This window comes from Aquarana catesbeiana, linkage group LG04, assembly GCF_042186555.1.
Source record: "Aquarana catesbeiana isolate 2022-GZ linkage group LG04, ASM4218655v1, whole genome shotgun sequence".
In the NCBI taxonomy this organism is placed as follows: domain Eukaryota; kingdom Metazoa; phylum Chordata; class Amphibia; order Anura; family Ranidae; genus Aquarana; species Aquarana catesbeiana.
In genome coordinates, this window is record NC_133327.1 from 590,649,638 (window position 1) to 590,669,409 (window position 19,772).

Consider the following 19,772-nt stretch of genomic DNA (forward strand, 5'->3'; position numbering starts at 1 on the left):
AAGCTATCCTGGATAATGATTAAACGAGAAACTCTCAGCCATCCTCAATGCTAAAATTTCACAGTTCAAAAACATCTGGGAACCTTGGATTAACTAACTAATAGGTCACTTGTAGATTCTAAAAGGCGTTTCTGGAGTCCAAGCTTGGAGTTTCATCATCGCACCAAACACCTTATTTACCCTGTACTTTACCCCTTTTTCCTTTCCTTTTCTTCTTCCTCTACTGCACCCCCAGACTAGTTATCTGGAGTCTGGGAATTCTTCTATTTAAGGGGGAGTAGTTAAAAAAAAAAAAAAAAAAATATTGGAAACCAAAAAGGAGTGCCCAGCTTCCAATAAGATGGATGGTATGTTAGAAGAGGTTTATTGAGAATAGAAAAAAGTACATAAAGCCAATGCTTTTCAGGGGAACAGGAAATGTGGAAAATGCTAGCTAGCAGACTGAGGACACTTCCAGATTAAATGTAGCAAGAGCTGGTTTTGTTCTGTAATCTTTTATTTGGCTATATATTTTTTTTCTAGTTATTTTTGGCTGGCTATGCAAATATCAACTTTAGGAAGGTGATTTGCATATTTAAAATGACCCTGTCCCTATACAAACTTGGTGAAATGAACTATTTAAAGTAGAACTATGGGCAAAACTTTTTTTTCCCCATTTTGGATAGATCAAGGGAGGGTTATTACCCCTGTCCGATCCCCCCCCCCCCCCCCCCCCCCCAATCTGTGTCCCATTGAGGAGATTTCCCTTTACTTCCTGTCCCATAGCCAAACAGGAAGTGAGAGGGAATCCCTACAAATTAAGGGAATTCCTTGGGGACCCCCGGGGCACCAGAACTAGTGTGCACCTTGGAAGGTTTCCCCTCTATTACTTTTCTGGGGACAATCCAAAATTTGGGATTTTCCTTTACTTTCAATGATAACGGTAAACAAATAGAAGAGGGTGACCCCCCCCCCCCCCCCAACGGGGACACAGACAGCAATAATAACTGACAAATGTTTTAATCCCGCTCCGCTATTTCAAAAACTAAAACAAGGTTTTGCCTTAAGTTGTGCTTTAAAAGTTCAATGAAACACAGGGATTAGCTTTAACCGCCACTAAGGTAAACTTCTCCCATTTCATCCTGATGTCAATTGGTCAGGAAGTGTAAGGATTATTCACTGTCTGACCCCAGCTGCATATTACGAAGCATAAGATTGCATGTTGGGGAGTAGGGGTGTAGTTTAGAAAATATGGGCCCCCAATGTTAACATTATTTGGATTTATTACAAATGGCGCTCATTGATTTAGGTGCACCATACATATATTTCTACCACGAAAAAAAAAAAAAAAAAGGATTGAGTATTGCGACACTTTTTTCAGCAGGCATATCCCTTTACCTATTTAAGCCATACTATAATTTTATCTTTTCTAGTACATTTATATGTGACTGCATGTTAGTCCCATTGAGGACTTCCCTTTTACTTGGGTCTGTGGACTCAGAGTAGATAAACCCCGAATGAGCTGACCTATCTGTTCCAGAGAGTATATAGTTGGTGGTGGTGTGCATTATTTTATGTACAAGTGTTCTACATGCACAGGTATGAAATATCTTTTGCTCTCCAATAGGCAGCACAATACTGCATGGATTAATCTTTACTATATTGTCATCTTGACGATTGTATTGTTTACTATTATAGAGCTTGACTGTTGCTATCTTCCTGATGAAGCGGGCATGGACCCGTGAAACACGTCGAAGTCACAGCTAACAATTCATCCTCCATGTCTGATGAGTGATGACATATTAGTCTCTTATGTACTTGCTATGTTCATGTGCAATGCTGTTGTATTTTCCAAATACCGTATATATTATGTTTTTAAAAATTGTAGAGTAAACTATTGATTTTTTATACAAAGACGTGGTACCTTTAAAGTCCTCCTTCATATTAGTTAGGTCTTTTTGTGTGTAGAAGTTTCCAAGGATGTGGTATCAGACAATATAGGTCCAACAATTAGAAGAAGAAGGTCTCCTACTGCCTATCTATTTATTTTACGAATTTCAAGCATTATATAGTGTCAACAGTTCACGCAGTATTTTTACATACTGTAAATTCAGATCAGTCACCGCCCTCAAGGAGCTTATAATCCAAGTTCCCTTTCAAACATGTATACATACACACACACACACACACACACACACTAAGACCGGTTTGGACAGAAGCCAAATAACCTACCAGCATATCTTTGGAGTGTGGGAGGAAACCCATGCAACACACAGCAAGAACATATAAAAACTGGCTAGGTTTCGAACCGAGGACCCCTGTGCTGCAAGGCAAAGTGCTAACCACTGAGCCGCTCTGCTGCGCACAGAGCTGGAGTGCAACATGCCAAAACCTGTACACCAAATGCTTCAGCCTCAAAACCATCATGCTAAGAACTGCTGACTAGTAAATACCATGGTCACTTTAGAAAGGGTAAAGCATGGCGTCCCCATGCCTCCACCAGCAAACAATTTGATTATGATTTTTGCCCTTCCCATCTACTCTGTGCATCCGATACATTTTAAAAGATAATATACTATTCCCAAGTACCCCTACAGATGTGAGCCGCGCTGTGAATGCACCTTTTAGTTATCTTAGGCTTCCAAAATTCTGCTATTATCATGACACATGGACAGTACAACACAAATACACAATCTGAAAGGGTGTCAGGAGCCAGAGCTGTACAGTATCATCAATTTAAATCAAAACTTTTTTTTTTTTTTTAGTGTTCTTTCCCTCAGGAGGCAAAATACATGTAGTAATTAGTTCCATGTTCCTACATGCCTTGTAATGGGGCCGTACGCATGGGCTGAATATCGGGTAGCATCGGCTGGTTTCTATTTCGGGCTATGTGTACGGCAGCCGCTCTGTCGGCTTCTGTTGAAAAAGGTCTGCCAATCGGCATTCGATCAGCACTCTCAGTCAATGGCTGACAGCCCTGACAGGTGTGTTCTGGCGGAGGGACGGTCCCCCTGTCAGAACACTGTAGCTCAGCGGGGAGATTGCTGTACCAACATCGCCCGCTGGGATGAACGGAAAAAAAAAAAACAGATTGCATGTACCAGGCCTAAGCCTAGCTAGGAGGCCACACATGGACCCACCCCACTTTCCTTGCTGGTTGTCTGAAAACGTAGCTAGCAAAGAGATAGCAGCTTAATAAATGGAGATTGACTGGGCTCCAACACTTACCCGTAAAAAGCAGTGGCAAGAGGAATGCAAAGGAAAAAGGAGGATGATGCTCCCCCTGACCCCCAACTAATTCCCCTTGTCGACATTTGTCTCGGGCAAGTACTTGGAGCCTAGACAAGCACCAGTTTTTACGAACATCTACGTTGTCTGACGGCTACGGATATTGGGGGGGGGGGGCCTAAAGTTCATCTGCATTTCAGAAATCTCTATAATAAAACTAGTGTGTGGATATTACAATGTCCAGACACCTGGTTTGTCTTTGATTCCAAAAATGTGGCTGCTAAAAAAAAAATTAAAAATAAAATAAAGGAAGGCGGAGGGGGCAGGTAGGGGAGATTTAAGAGATAGAATTTACTACAATGCCATCAGATGACTGCCTACATTCTCTGATGTTACATTCTCAGCAAAGAAAATCTATGGAAGCCAAGGAATGAGTTATATTATTTGTATCAGCAGGTTGGCCAAATATGACAAATTGCTACTATTTGTTGTGTTTCCTTGCTAATATGTACAACACTTTACAGATTTTATTGTCACTTCTAAACATTGGGGGATAATGCTATTTTTTAACTTTCAATGGATTTACCACTAGAGGAATTAATAAATGTTTTGCAAATGTGTCAGTTTTTCACTTTATCACCTTTTTATTGGTGGAGTGTACTTTCCCGCCTTGCCTGACCTCCTAGCTGGACTTATAAAGCACATACAGTGGATATAAAAAGTCTACAAACCCCTGTTAAAATGTCAGGTTTATGTGATGTAAAAAAAATGAGACAAAGATAAATCATTTCAGAACTTTTTCCACCTTAATGTGACCTATAAACTGTACAACTAAATTGAAAAACAAACTTAAATCTATTGGGGGGGGGGGGGGGGGGGGGAGTAAAAATAAAAAACTAAAATAATGTGGTTGCATAAGTGTTCACACCCTCTTATAACTGGAGATGTAGCTGTGTTCAGAACTAAAAGGAAATAGGTCTCAGTACACACCTGCCATCATTTAAAGTGCCTCTGATTAACCCCAAATAAAGTTCAGCTGTTCTAGGAGGTCTTTCCTGACATTTTCTTAGTCGCATCCTACAGCAACAGTCATGGTCCGTAGAGAGCTTCCAAAAGCATCAGAGAGATCTCATTGTTAAAAGGTATCAGTCAGGAGAAGGGTATAAAAGAATTTCCAAGGCATTAGATATACCATGGAACACAGTGAAGACAGTCATCATCAAGTGGAGAAAATATGGCACAACGGTGACATTACTAAGAACTAGACGTTCCTCCAAAATTTATGAAAAGATGAGAGGAAAACTGGTCAGGGAGGCTGCCAAGAGGCCTACAGCAACATTAAAGGAGCTGCAGTAATATCTGACAAGTACTGGCTGTGTGGTACATTAGACAACAATCTCCAGTATTCTTCACATGTCTGGGCTATGGGTTAGAGTGGCAAGGCGGAAGCCTTTTTTTACCAAGAAAAACATCCAGGCCTGGCTAAATTTAGCAAAAACATATCTGAAGTCTCCCAAAAGCATGTGGGAAAATGTGTTATGGTCTGCTGAAACCAAGGTTGAACTTTTTGGCCATAATTCCAAAAGACATGTTTGGGGCAAAACCAACACTGCACATCACCAAAAGAACACCACACCCACCGTGAAGCATGGTGGTGGCAGCATCATGCTTTGGGGCTGTTTTTATTCAGCTTGAACAGGGACCTTAGTCAAGGTAAAGGGAATTATGAACAGTTCCAAATATCAGTCAATATTGGCTTCTGCTAGAAAGCTAAACATGAAGAGGAACTTCATCTTTCAGCATGACAACGACCCAAAGCATACATCCAAATCAACAAAGGAATGGCTTCACCAGAAGAGAATTAAAGTTTTGGAATGGCCCAGCCAGAGCCCAGACCTGAATCCGAAAATCTGTGGGGTGATCTGAAGAGGGCTGTGCACAGGAGATGCCCTCACAATATGACAGATTTGGAGTGTTTTTTCAAAGAAGAATGGGCAATTGTTGCCAAGTCAAGATGTGTCATACCCAAAAAAGACTGAGTGCTGTAATAAAATCAAAAGGTGCTTCAACAAAGTATTAGTTTAAGGGTGTGCACACTTATGCAACCATAATATATTTTAGTTTTTTTATTTTTACTTTCCTTCACCTAAAAGATTTCAGTTTGTTGTTCAATTGAGTTGTACTGTTCATAGGTCACATTAACCACTTAAGGACCAAGCCTCTTTCTGAGATTTGTTGTTTACAATAAAAACAGTTTTTTTTTTTTTGCTAGAAAATTACTTAGAACCCCCAAACATTATACTTTTTTAAAATGGCGGTCGTTGCAATACTTTCTGTCACACCGTATTTGCGCAGCGTTCTTACAAGCGCACTTTTTTTGGAAAAATACACTTTTTCTGAATTAAAAAATAAGACAACAGTAAAGTTAGCCCATTTTTTTTTATACTGTAAAAGATAATGTTACACTGAGTAAATTGATACCCAACATGTCACGCTTCAAAATTGCGCCGCTCGTGGAATGGCGACAAACTTTTACCCTTAAAAATCTCCATAGGCGACGTTTAAAAAAATTCTACAGGTTGCATGTTTTGAGTAACAGAGGAGGTCTTGGGCTAGAATTATTTCCCTCACTCTACTGATCGCGGCGATACCTTATATTTGTGGTTTGAACACCATTTTCATATGTGGGAGCTATTCACGTATGCGCTCGCTTCTGCACGCAAGCTCGTTGTGAATTTTTTTTTCTTAATTTATTTTACCATTTATTGTTTATTTTTGCATTTAAAAAAAAAAAAAAAACTGGTGTCACTTTTATTTCTATTACAAAGAATGTAAACATCCCTTGTAATAGAAAAAAGCATGGCATGGCAGGACCTCTTAAATATGATACCTGGGGTCAAAAAGAATAAAATAAATAAAAAAAAAAAAAATGGGCGGAAGTGACGTTTTGACATCGCTTCCGCCCTGTATTGTTATGGAGACGGATGGGGGCCATCTTCCCCTCACTTGTCTCCATGCCCAGCAAGGGTGAAGATCCGATCGCCTCCGCTGCTGCCGACGGCCACTGTAAGCGGCGGAGGGCACCGGAGCATGGCGGGAGGAGGTGCCCCTCTCCCGCCGACAATAAAAGTGATCTCTCGGTGAATCCGCCACAGAGACCACTTTTATCTGAAACCGGACCACTCACTGAAGAAGAGGATACCAGGGTTATGGCAGCTAGCTGCTGCCATAACAATGATACTCCTGTTCAAAGTACCAACATATAACGACGGTGGGCGGTCCGGAACTGGGTAAAGGTGGAAAAAGTTCTGAAATTACGGTATTTATCTTTGTCTCATTTTTTTACATCACAGAAACCTGACATTTTAACAGGGGTATGTGGATTTTTTATATCCACTGTAGGAACATGGGACAGAACACTGTAAAAACTGAAGTAAGGAGTTCTTTAAAAATTGCAAAAGACCAGAAAGAACTGGTACAAAAATTATAACTGTTCTTGGTTACTGTTAACTAAAATAGAATGACCACTGTGGAAAAAAAAAATGTGGCCTCTAATGGAATGTTAGTTGAATTATAAAGCTTGAAAACAGAAGTTCAACTCACTAACCAACCTTAGCGATCACAGGAGGGCCAAAAGCCCTCAGAGATCTCACTGCCAGGGCTACAGACAGCAGCACTTTGAATTTTCTCAATGAATGCAAAGCATTCTCTGATTGGATAATATGGAGAAATAGGCCAGTGGCATCAGACTTGGATTTTAAACCTTGGATTTTAAACCTAGTACTACTTAAAAAAGGAGGCCATAATATACAGTATTTCCTAATACCTACAGCAGCACAATGGTCCCCAAATTTCTTTGGTCATAGCTTTCACATATGTAGTGTGCATGCTGGCTTCCAGTACAACACAGACTGATCCTACAGAATCCCCAACCCTACAGAAGCCAAACAAAAACTGAAGTATTAATGATGTATCAGAAACAAGACTATAAAGAGTTGCCTACAATAATGTGGACCTTTGTCTTTTACGATCTGGAGTGAACATGGTGCTGCACTTGTACTGTGCATTGCAGATAATTAAGGGGTCCTCCGAGACTGAGGCAGCATTCGATTTAATTAGTTACCTAGCATTGTAAGCAGTCTCAGAGCGGAACTGCTAGCATCAGAAAAGCACACAAAGCAAAGCTAACCTGGATTTATATTTATACCTGGTTACCATCTGTACCATTAACCTTAGAAGATGTGATTTATTGAACATTTTCAGCTATATGGTGCTGCCTCCTACAGTTGCCATATTTTCCCCATGCTGTAGGCAAATTCTCACATCTATAATACAGGCAGCTGTAAATTCTGGAACTTTGCATACTGTATGAATAGGATCCAGGTTGGGGCTAAACATTTCTTTTCTCCTATTAGTTTTTGAAGGGATACTGATTATTATAATTATACAGTATTCATATAGCGCCAAACAGTTTACGCAGTGCTTTATAATATAAAAAGGAGACAATACAGTTATAATACAATAAAATACAAGAGGATTAAGAGGGCCCTACTCAGAAGAGCTTACAAACTAATAGATCATGTATGTAAATCATAGCACACATACATTAACCAGCACCAGTTAAAAGAATTTGCAATACACTTCTCTATTATCTAGCTTTACATCTGTGCATTGCATAAGTGCTGCCTTTGTACCTATTTAGATGGGATATGGGCAGGGGCGTTGCTAGGTCTACAAAAGATCTGGGGCTAGAGCCCATAGCAGCGTAGTAGTCATACGCTTGGGCGGGAATACACATGTATATAATATACGTGTGTGTGTATCCCCAGAGAGCCCCCCTTACATTAGGGTCCCCAGAGAGCCTCCCCCTTAAATCAGGGTCCCCAGAGAGCCTCCCCCTTAAATCAGGGTCCCCAGAGAGCCTCCCCCTTAAATCAGGGTCCCCAGAGAGCCTCCCCCTTAAATCAGGGTCCCCAGAGAGCCTCCCCCTTAAATCAGGGTCCCCAGAGAGCCTCCCCCTTATATTAGGGTCCCCAGAGAGCCTCCCCCTTATATTAGGGTCCCCAGAGAGCCTCCCCCTTATATTAGGGTCCCCAGAGAGCCTCCCCTCCCCTTGGGGACCCCTGCAGAGACTCGGGGCTATGGGCTCCAGATTCGGGGCTATAGCCCCAAAAGCCACCCCCTAGCGACGCCACTGGATATGGGCATTACTGTTCTTTTCTTTTCACACAGTGTAATCAACAATTTAGTCTCTTGACAAGGTACACTGCAGTTTTAATAAACACTTTAAATCCTTTTTTTTTTTTAAAGAGAATTTCTTTTTTACTCTTATAATAATGTAAACAGTATTATATCTCCATGTTTGTTTTAAAATAATGCTTGCAGTAGTAAATTGATGGTGCTGGAACCTTAAAGTAGAACTCTAGGCAAAACTTTCATTTTGGATTTTGGATTGAGTTAAGCCACACACTGGGGTTTCTTTACTAAAGCTGGAGAGTGCAAAATAAGGCTCACTTCTGCATAGAAACCAATCAGCTTTCAGGTTTTATTGCCAAACCCTAACTGAACCAACTGAGGTTGGAAGCTGATTGGCTACCATGCACAGCTGCACCAGATTTTGAGTGCTCCAGCTTTAGAAAATCTACCCCGTTACGAGTTATTTTTTTCATTCAACCAAGACTTCAACAAGAGTTGGATGGAGTTACACTTTAACAAAGATAGTGACATGTGCTGTAATTATTTTGTACCACTCTCGTAGTTTTGGGGTGATCAATTATTTTTACTGATATTTTGCACATTAAGGCCTTATGCACACTAGGCATCTGTACATGAGATTCCAGTGTTTGTTCAGGCGGGGGATACAGGAGTGTTGTCTAGCCCCTCTTCCGGCAGCACAGAATTCTATGGGAGGCTGAAAGTTGCTGCGACTGAAGTGTGCACTGAGTGGTACTAATGTTGAGTTCAGTATGTGCCTAGGGACGAATGCCTGGAATTTAGGCTTTCAGGGAATTCAATCCTTGGCGCATACTGCCCTTAATGTTAGTGCCACCCAGGGCATCCTCCAGCCACAGCAGCTTTCAGCCTCTCATAGAATTCTGTGCTGCCTCCTCCTGCACAAAAACATTGGAATCTCATGTACAGGGGATAAATGCCTAGTGTGCATAAGGCCTTAAGCTCCATACACACTATCAGATTTTCTGCTGATTTTTTCCTTCAGATTTACCAAAACCATATAATATGAGGTCAAACCTTAGGAGTTTCAATTTGTATGCAATCAGGCAGACCCTTGCACTACATGGTTATGGTAAATCTGAAGACAAAAATCAACAGAAAATCGGATAGTGTGTATGGGGCTTTAATGCGCAAAATATCAGTAAAAATAATTGATCACCCCAAAACTACAGTGGTACAAAATAATTACAGCACGTGTCACTATCTTAGTTAAAGTGTAACTCCATCCAACTCTTGTTGAAGTCTTGGACAGGGTGGGAAGGGTTAAATTGTCGAGAAGTCGTCCGATCTACTCATCAGTCTTGACACATCCCTTCCTCACTGCCAGCACCAGACCCGCCCCCTTCTGCCTGAGCAGTAGCAGCATTCAGGCAGTTCCAAGCTGACAGTAGGACATCTTGGGGCCCCCACAGTGGAGGACTGCCAGGGTCCGGTCGCAATTGTAAATTTGATAGTTTCACCACTGTTGTCAGGTTTTTATTTCTGGGTCCCATTTAGGGAAATCTCACTTCCTGTCCCAGTTGTCACCAGGCCAGGAAGTGTGGATAAATCCCCGACAGGGACACAGACAACAATAAAAAAAAAGTTTATAGGAGGTGCTACCCTTCACCCACATTAGGTAACATTAAATTGAATCTTTGAAGAAGTCATATTACATCAATATACAGCTTAAGCCTGGGTCATGCCATTCTAGCTGAATGGACAGGAAGTCTTTGTTGCACTGACAGTACAGAAGTGTCTTGTTAATACAACAATTGTCTGTAACATCACATTGATCCTGTGACTGGCTCCATGGGGACTTGAGCTAATTATGTCATTACAATTATATTAGAAGTACTGGGTGTCCATGCTCTTCCTTAGTTATGCAGGTCATACATTATGTAACTTCTAAATGGAGGGGCACAATATTATTTTTTTCTTCATGTCCATGCATTGTCTACCTTCCATCTTTGTGAATGAGCCCTCAAGCAGATAAGACATACAAGCACAGAAAATAAGTAATATTGGTGTCAGGAATCTTTTTTTAACCTTAAAAAAACTAAAATAAAAATGATAGATAGATAGATGATAGATAGATAGATAGATAGATACATACCAGTATCTCACACAAGTGAGTACACCCCTCACATTTTTGTAAATATTTTATTATATCGTTTCATGTGACAACACTGAGGAAATTACACTTTGCTACAATGTAAAGTAGTGAGTGTACAGCTTGTATAACAGTGTACATTTGCTGTCCTCTCAAAATAACTCAACACACAGCCATTAATGTCTGGCAACAAAAGTGAGTACACCCCTAATTGAAAATGTCCAAATTGGGCCCAATTAGCCATTTTCCCTCCCCGGTGTCATGTGACTCATTAGTGTTACAAGGTCTCAGGTGTGAATGGGGAGCAGGTGTGTTAAATTTGGTTATATCACTTTCACTCTCTCATACTGGTCACTGGAAGTTCAATATCTCATGGCAAAGAACTCTGAGGATCTGAAAAAAAGAATTGTTGCTCCACATAAAGATGGCCTAGGCTATAAGAAGATTGCCAAGACCCTGAAACTGAGCTGCAGCACGATGGCCAGGACCATACAGCGGTGTAACAGGACAGGTTCCACTCAGAACAGGCCTCACCATGGTTGACCAAAGAAGTTGAGTGCATGTGTCAGCGTCATATCCAGAGGTTGTCTTTGGGAAATAGACGTATGAGTGCTGCCAGCAATGCTTCAGAGGTGGGGGGGTGGGGGTTCAGCCCATCAGACTATACACCGCACACTGCATCAAATTGGTCTGCATGGCTGTCATCCCAGAAGGAAGCCTCTTCTAAAGATGATGCACAAGAAAGATGGCAAACAGTTTGCTGAAGACAAGCAGACTAAGGACATGGATTACTGGAACCATGTCCTGGGGTCTAATGAGACCAAGATAAATGTATTTGGTTCAGATGGTGTCAAGCGCGGGTGGCGGCAACCAGGTGAGGAGTACAAAGACAAGTGTGTCTTGTCTATAGTCCAGCATGGTGGTGGGAGTGCTATGGTCTGGGGCTGTATGAGTGCTGCCAGCAATGGGGAGCTACAGTTCATTGAGGGAACCATGAATGCCAACATGTACTGTGGCATACTGAAGCAGAGCATGAACCCCTCCAGTCGGAGACTGGGCCGCAGGGCAGTATTCCAACATGATAACGACCCCAAACACACCACACAACAGAAGGTGAAGGAGCACAAGGTCTCTAACATCCACCAGCTCCGTGATGTCGTCATGGAGGAGTGGAAAAGGACTCCAGTGGCAACCTGTGAAGCTCTGGTGAACTCCATGCTCAAGAGGGTTAAGGCAGTGCTGGAAAATCATGGTGACCACACAAAATATTTACACTTTCCAATTTGGACATTTTCACTTTAGGTGTGTACTCACTTTTGTTGCCAGCTATTTTGAGGGGACAGCAAATGTACACTGTTATACAAGCTGTACACTCACTACTTTACATTGTAGCGAAGTGTCATTTCTTCAGTGTTGTCACATGAAAAGATATAATAAAATATTTACAAAAATGTGAGGGGTGTACTCAATTTTGTGAGATACTGTATTTCTACATCCATCTACATGCACGGTGACGAAACACTGATAGTGATTGGCTGAATTCCTTATTCTATTTCAATGCTTTCAAAAAATGTTACTGACTCATCCCTCTATGGACAGGAGGAATTTCGCAACAGCTTCGTCCGCTTCCCACATTTCTCCATTTTCCAGATCTATCTTAACCGAGAATGAGGATTAATGGCTAGTTATGGCTCAGGGAGGCCACTGATGGCAATTTTTATTGTAATTACTCCACATCTGCCTGGGGCTCACTTTTGAAAAACTGCTATTATAACATAATAATACAATATATTACCAAAAGTATTGGGACGATTGCTTTTACAAGCACATAAACTTTAGTGGCATCCCAGTTTTAGTCCATAGGGATCAATATTGAGTTGGCCCACCCTTTGCAGCTATAACAGCTTCAACTCTTCTGGGAAGGCTGTCCACAAAGTTTAGGAGTGTGTATATGGGAAGGTTTGACCATTCTTCCTGAAGCGCATTTGTGAGGTCAGGCACTCATGTGGACGAGAAAGCCTGGCTCGCAGTCTCCCTTCTAATTCATCCCAAAAGTGTTCTATCAGGTTGAGGTCAAGACTTGTGCAGGCCAGTCAAGTTCCTCCACCCCAAACTCGCTCATCCATGTCTTTATGGACCTTGCTTTGTGCACTGGTCCAAATAATTTGGTGGAGGGGGGATTATGATGTGGGGTTGTTTTTTCAGAGGTTGGGCTTGGCCCCTTAGTTCCAGTGAAGGGAACTCTTAAGGTGCATACCAAGACATTTTGGACAATTTTATGCTCCCAACTTTGTGGGAACAGTTTGGGGATGGCCCCTTTCTGTTCCAACATGACTGCGCACCAGTGCACAGAGCAAGGTCTATAAAGACATAGATGTGCGAGTTTGGGTGGAGGGGGGGGGTGGAGGAACTTGACTGGCCTGCACAGACTCCTGACTTCAACCTGGAAAAACACCTTTGGGATGAATTAGAGCGGAGACTGCGAGCCAGGCCTTCTTGTAGACATCAGTGCCTGACCTAAAAAATGTGCTTATGGAAGAATGGTCAAACATTCCCATACACACACTCCTAAACCTTGTGAACAGCCTTCCCAGAAGAATTGAAGCGGTTATAGCTGCAAAGGATTGGCCAACTCCATATTGAACCCCACAAACTAAGACTGGGAATGCCATTAAAGTTCATGTGCATGTAAAGGCAGGCGTCCCAATACTTTTGGTAATAGAGCGTTTATTATAAGGCTGTGAATTGGGCGTATGTATGCCTATACCCATGAGGGAAGCCATCTTTGCCTGCTTGGGATCCACAGGTGGTCTGTGCATCTGCAAGAAGGCAGTCCCATTCATGTCTACTAGGACACGTCAGTTGCATGGACACAGCTGCTAGTCCCAATTGGACAGGCGTGTAGGTGCGTGTCCCCAAACGCACACTGTCTGTGCATGGCTGGCAATTTGGGACCAGCGGCTGTGTCCGTGCAGCTGCTACATCCCAATAGATATGAATGGGAATGCCTGTATGTAGATGCATGGGACACCTGTGCATCCCCCATGCAGGCAAAAATGGCCTTTTGCACGTGTGTACAAATAGGTATTCTCGTGTTAATGAGGTCACAGTCTTAACTCCTAGCACTTGCTGACCATTTACTGCACCCTGACCCAGTTCCAGACATGAAATATGATGCTGCATCAAATGCAAGGACCAGCTATAATTGTTTTGCCTCGTGTAAAGACTAAATGGCCTGTACACACGATCAGAAAATTGTACAAAAAAAAAAAAATACCACTTTTGAAGCAATCTTATGATAATCTGCTCATTAGTACACAGCTTTCGAGAGCCAATCACAATAGTTCATCCAAAATTAACCAATGGGACAAGCACAAAAAATGTTGTATGATACCAGATGGTACAAATTTTTGTTTCGTTAGTACAGGTAGTGTTAGAAAATACAATACAAATACACTACAACACATTACATCACTTCCGAATTTTTATTCTGTCGTACGAGAATTTATGTAACTTCATTTTTGATATGAGATTAGCATGCAAAAAATAAAATAAACAGGACGATCATTCGTCCGATAATCTCATCGTGTGTAACAGGGATTAGGGCTTGTGCAATGGGACAGGTAGCAACAAACACATATTACTAGATTTGCCATTTTACATACAAGAGTACCCAAATCGGTCTTGATATTAGCCTCTGGCAACCCCTTGTACAGCAGCACTCAGACTGGTACAGGTAGGGCCTTCACTGCGATACAGCTATGACTAAGCACTGTTAAGTGTGAAACGCGTCAACTCGTTTGTCCCATTTTTTTGCTGTGGTTTGTATTTGTTGCACTTTTTATAAATAAATATATATCAATTATATATTATAAATATATTCCGGAGTGCGGATGTCCAGAACTTATTTTTTGCCTCAAGTTGCTATATGCTTAGCCGGCACCAGGTGTTCCAGTTCCGAGGAGAGTCTCATATCTACATTTCCACCTGGAGCGGTGATCCCCTTCCCCTCACTGCGATACAGTCAGTAAAACCTTGCATATTGCTGACTGTCTAATGCCGCGTACACACGAGCGGACTTTTCGTCAGAAAAGGTCCGACGGAACGAATCCGTCAGACATTCCGATCATGTGTGGGCTTCATTGGACATTTTTTGTCGAAAAATCTGACAAACCTTAGAAATAGAACAAGTTTCAAATCTTTCCGACGGACTCGATTCCTATCGAAAAAAACATTTGTCTGTATGCTAGTCCGACGGACCGAAAACAACGCAAGGGCAGCTATTGGCTACTAGCTATTGAAATTCCTTTTCTAGTCCAGTCGTACGTCATCACGTTCGAAATGATTGGACTTTGGTGGGATCGTGTGTAGGCAAGTTTCGTCGGAACTCCGTTGAAAAGTCCTTCGGAGTTCAGTCTGACGAGTAGTCCACTCGTGTGTACGCGGCATAACACTGGGAGCTTCCTGACGGGAAAAAAAGGCAGAGTGATGAGCTCCTCAGTGTGCAGCTACTCTTTCATTGTCCAATTACAGGCTGTTGAGAAACCTAAGGCCAGGGACTATTACACAGCTGTAGGGAGTGCAGGACGTGGCTATACTTCATGCTGGTCATGCCTGGATCACAGGACTTGCAGAACAGAATGGCAAATCTGTGGCAGGTTAAGAGTTTACATATATGTAGTTTAACTGGCTTTTAACTTTCAAGTGAAGAGACCATTAGGGTGGACAATTAATTTATGCAAAGTGTGCAACTGCACAAGGGCCCTGTGGGACTTGGGGGCCTGTTTTATACTAGACGTGGGTCAGCTCCACCATTATTGTGTGAAAACCAAAGTTGAGAATAGGGAGGCATTCTTCATGACCTCCCTGTTTTACTGGCTTGTAATAATATTACAAACACCACCATCACTTCCTGCCTGAGCGGCACCGAGACACATAATGCGTTCCCATTTCCTCTTGACATTGTGTGAACTTGAAATGAAAGGGATGTCCATTATCTGACCCTTCTTGCAAATTATGAACCATGAAAGAGCTCAGGGTATCGCAAAGGTTACCATTTATCTGCATCTATCTAAACACAATAAATTATACATGGTGTCTCAAAAGTCGCCATACATAGGGAAAAAGGGAAAATTGGAAATTGTTTTTTCTATGTCTTTTTCTTTCATAGGAGTTCTTAGGGTACAACATTGGCCACTGGGAAACATGCGAAGGGGGCATTGACATTGAAAAAAAATAAAGCACATAAAATACACAGGTTTCATATGCAAAAAAAAAAAAAAAAAAAGTTTTTTAAAATTGAGATCTACGAGTCCCTATGCTGCGGTGGTTGATGGAACTTGTAGTCATCCCATTCACAGATCTCTGTAAATGAATGACACAGCTAAGCGAATGAAATTCTTCACATCCATGGTAAATTAAAAAAGAAAAAAGCAGTAGAAAAATAACCCCACAATTCAGTTAAGGCGGGGGGGGGGGGGGGTCTGATGGTGAGAGTTAGGGAATGCCACCATGTTTCATGATAGACACACTGAATTCAAAGAGAGGAACCCCAAGATTCTGTATGAGTTGGGGGCGGTGGGCTACAGACTCAGGTCATACATCCCAGGAGGCTTTGGGGTGCAATTCGGCTGATTCCTACAGAACACTGCTGGGGTTGCTGGGCATGTTTTTGTGGATAACCCAAAGAAAAAAAAAAAAGTAAGGGGGGGGGCTGGGAGTAAAAACGACTGGGAATTCTGGGAGCAGTGATGTCACCTGTAGGCTCCCACAGCCCAGCCATTGTTGGTGCTCCCCTGCAGCTGCCACTCGCTGACAGAGGGGAGCCAGAACTGTGGATAATACAGCTGGACTGAAAAACGGTAATTATGCTGATCTTTTTTTTTTTTTTTTAACATGGGGTAGGCAGGATAGGTAGCAGGAGGGGACATTTTTAAGAATAGGTAGTGTTAAGCAAGTCATAGATGGTGCAATTCCCCCCCACCCCCACCCTACCGGTTGCAGGAAAGAAAATTGCTTGATCAGGGAATCCCTCCAGCAGTGCGATTGTATTCTGCTGGCAGGGAGCCTTCCCTGCCAGCAGAACACAATGATTACTGTCAACGGCTAAAGCCACCGGTAGTGATCGCATGCAAAAACTTCAACAGGCTGATTGTACTGAAGTCGATTGATGGATTGACTTCAGTACAACCAGCCTGCCCATAAATGGATCAAATTTTGGTCAGTCCCTACTGAACCAGCTGAGATTCGATCCATCTATGGCTGGCTCTAGGCAGGATTCCACTTTTGCCAATGGCAGTAATCACATGCAAAAACTCCAACAGACTGGTTGTACTGAAGTCGATTGATGGATTGACTTCAGTACAACAAGCCTGTCCACAGGTGGATCGAGAATTGAGCCATCTATGGCTGGCTTTAGGCAGGATTCCCCTTTATGCCTGGGTTTATGCTCTCCACCATCTTTTAGAAAACTGATCCACAGTGGATACTATTTTAGAGGGCGGCAGAGCAGTGATACTGCTACCTTGTTAATCCTTAAGTTGTTTTTTTTGGGTTTTTTTAAAGCTTACAATTTTGCAAGCATATGGCTTGTGGTCCCATTGACTTCAATGGCCAAGTTTGTTGCCTGTCAAACTTGACAAACCAAATAAAATTTGTGTGGCATTTGTGGGATCCCCTCTGTCTGCCTGCTTCGGTGGTTGTTAAAACTCCAAGATTCGTTATAATGTGTTTATTGCGTTAGATTGTATCAGTTTTAAAGATGATTGCAGGCAAACTATCGCTTCCCAAGAAACATTGTTATAAAAGAATGTAATTTTTTGATGATATTTTTGCATAGAGATGGTGGTCTGGGATAGCTGCCCCCTTTATAAATTGGACAGTGATCAGCAGCTTTGCTTCTACCAGTCATCCCAGAAAACAGTCTAGAGAAGAAGAATAAAAAAAAAAAAAAAAAAGGAAGAAAAAGGAAACAGAAGAGGAAGAAAAAGGAAACAGAAGAGGAAGAAAAAGGAAACAGAAGAGGAAGAAAAAGGAAGAAAAAAGGAAACAGAAGGAGGAAGAAAAAGAAAAAAGGAAGAAAAAAAAGGAAACAGAAGAAGAAGAGGAAGAAGAAAAAGAAGAAAAAGGAAACAGAAGAAAATGAAGGAAAAAAAGGAAACAGAAGAGGAAAATGAAGAAGAAAATGGAAACGGAAGAGGAAGAAGAAAATGGAAACGGAAGAGGAAGAAGAAAATGGAAACGGAAGAGGAAGAAGAAAATGGAAACGGAAGAGGAAGAAGAAAATGGAGACGGAAGAGGAAGAAGAAAATGGAGACGGAAGAGGAAGAAGAAAATGGAAACGGAAGAGGAAGAAGAAAATGGAAACGGAAGAGGAAGAAGAAAATGGAAACGGAAGAGGAAGAAGAAAATGGAAACGGAAGAGGAAGAAGAAAATGGAAACGGAAGAGGAAGAAGAAAATGGAAACGGAAGAGGAAGAAGAAAACGGAAACGGAAGAGGAAGAAGAAAACGGAAGAGGAAGAAGAAAATGGAAACGGAAGAAGAAGAAGAAAAAGAAAAAAAAAGGAAACGGAAGAGGAAAAAGAAAAAAAAAAAGGAAACGGAAGAGGAAAAAGAAAAAAAAAAAGGAAACAGAAGAGGAGGAAGAAGAAGAAAAAAAAGGAAACAGAAGAGGAGGAAGAAGAAGAAGAAAAAAAAGGAAACAGAAGAGGAGGAAGAAGAAGAAGAAAAAAGAAAAAAAAAAGGAAACAGAAGAAGAAAAAGAGGAAAAAAAAGAGGAAGAAAAAGAAAAGGAAAAAGGAAGAGGTTGCTTGTCCAGATCGTCCCATGTATTGTAATGCAGGCCATCCTATGAGATAACCCTGATCCTGGCTGAACACCGCTAGATGGGATCAGCAGACGTGTCGCTCTGATCAGATGGACACGTAAGCCTCTAGCAGAGCTCCCATCAAACTTTCCATCAGCAGCCCCTGCACAGCCCCATCCACCGGGATCTCCTCTCTCTCTCCCCGGGATCTCCTCTCTCTCTCTCCCCGGGATCTCCTCTCCTACTAACCCACATCACTTCCAGGAGAAGAGATCACCGATGTGATCACAGAGATCTGATCATAACAATCTATGGATTATATCTTATCTCAGCGATCCAGACATTGTACTTCTCTGTCTGTGTCCGGACTGACACGTAGAGACACCCTCCATACACGATCACCGATCACATCCACTACAGACGCTCAGATGAAAGTCTCCTCCACATTGTACAGATCACACTCATACACATTACAACTCCTAACAATAGAGATCCTCCGCACAGCAATGGAAGCTCTGCCTTTGATCTGCAACCCCCTGCCCTGAAAATCCATGCTGGACTTTGTAGTCCCCCTCCCTCCTTGTCTGCCCAATAAAGTACTGAGGGAAACTTCCCAGCAGCTGCTTCATAGAGATCACCTGGGGAGTCAGATCCGTGTATTTTCCATAGGAATGCATCCAGCTGTGATAGGAGTGATCAGAGTGTTCAGCCTGGCTGGCTGTGTATTGCAGATTGTTGCGGTAGGTAGGGGTGACTTACCTGCCCAGGGATCGGGTGCTTGCTGTGACAGTGCTCTGCTCGGATCCTCCTGGCACACACTCCGCTCTCAGCCGGCTCAGCCTCTCTGCTGACTCTCTGGAGTCGTGGCACTTTTCTTTTCATTGGCTTTTTTTTTCAATGAAACTTTATTGCTAACGTCAGCAAACACGAGTGTGGTCATTGTCAGATTGAGCTGTACTGTACAGAGACCGCCTAGGCTGAAATGGATTCTTCTACGTACTGTATAGACAAGAAGAGAAGATCTCACACAATAGATATATGTATTAGATCATATATACTGTATAAGTGTGTTTTATGTTTAGTCTTCCTAATATTGGGTTATCTGCCAATAAAAAGTCTGATGAATCAAGTCAGTGCGCCAAAGATGCAGCATGTGGGACTTTTTGGTGCGCTTTCAGAAAATGCAGGAAAAAAAAATTGAAATCTATAGGACTGCAGCTATAACTGCGGGTAAAATGTAGGAAGACCCGCTTTACATTACACAGCCCCCGTACCTTTGGACCACTTTATGTTACACAGCCCCCACGCCACTGGACCCCTTCACATTACACAGCCCCAATACCTCTGGATGCCTTTACATTACACAGCCCCCCACACCACTGGACCCCTTCACATTACACAGCCCCAATACCTTTGGATTCCTTTACATTACACA

At 42.2% G+C, this 19,772-nt stretch overlaps 1 protein-coding gene across 2 annotated transcripts in view; it reads right to left on the minus strand.

The window, feature by feature from the left end:
• The window catches only part of RRBP1 (ribosome binding protein 1), a 117,825-nt gene extending 98,573 nt beyond the window's left edge, over positions 1-19,252 (minus strand). For both annotated transcript variants that reach the window (XM_073628161.1, XM_073628160.1), the window contains exon 1: positions 19,097-19,252. The gene's annotated coding sequence lies outside the window, so the exon portion shown is untranslated. The remainder of the gene's footprint in view (positions 1-19,096) is intronic.
• Between the last annotated feature and the right edge of the window lie 520 nt (positions 19,253-19,772).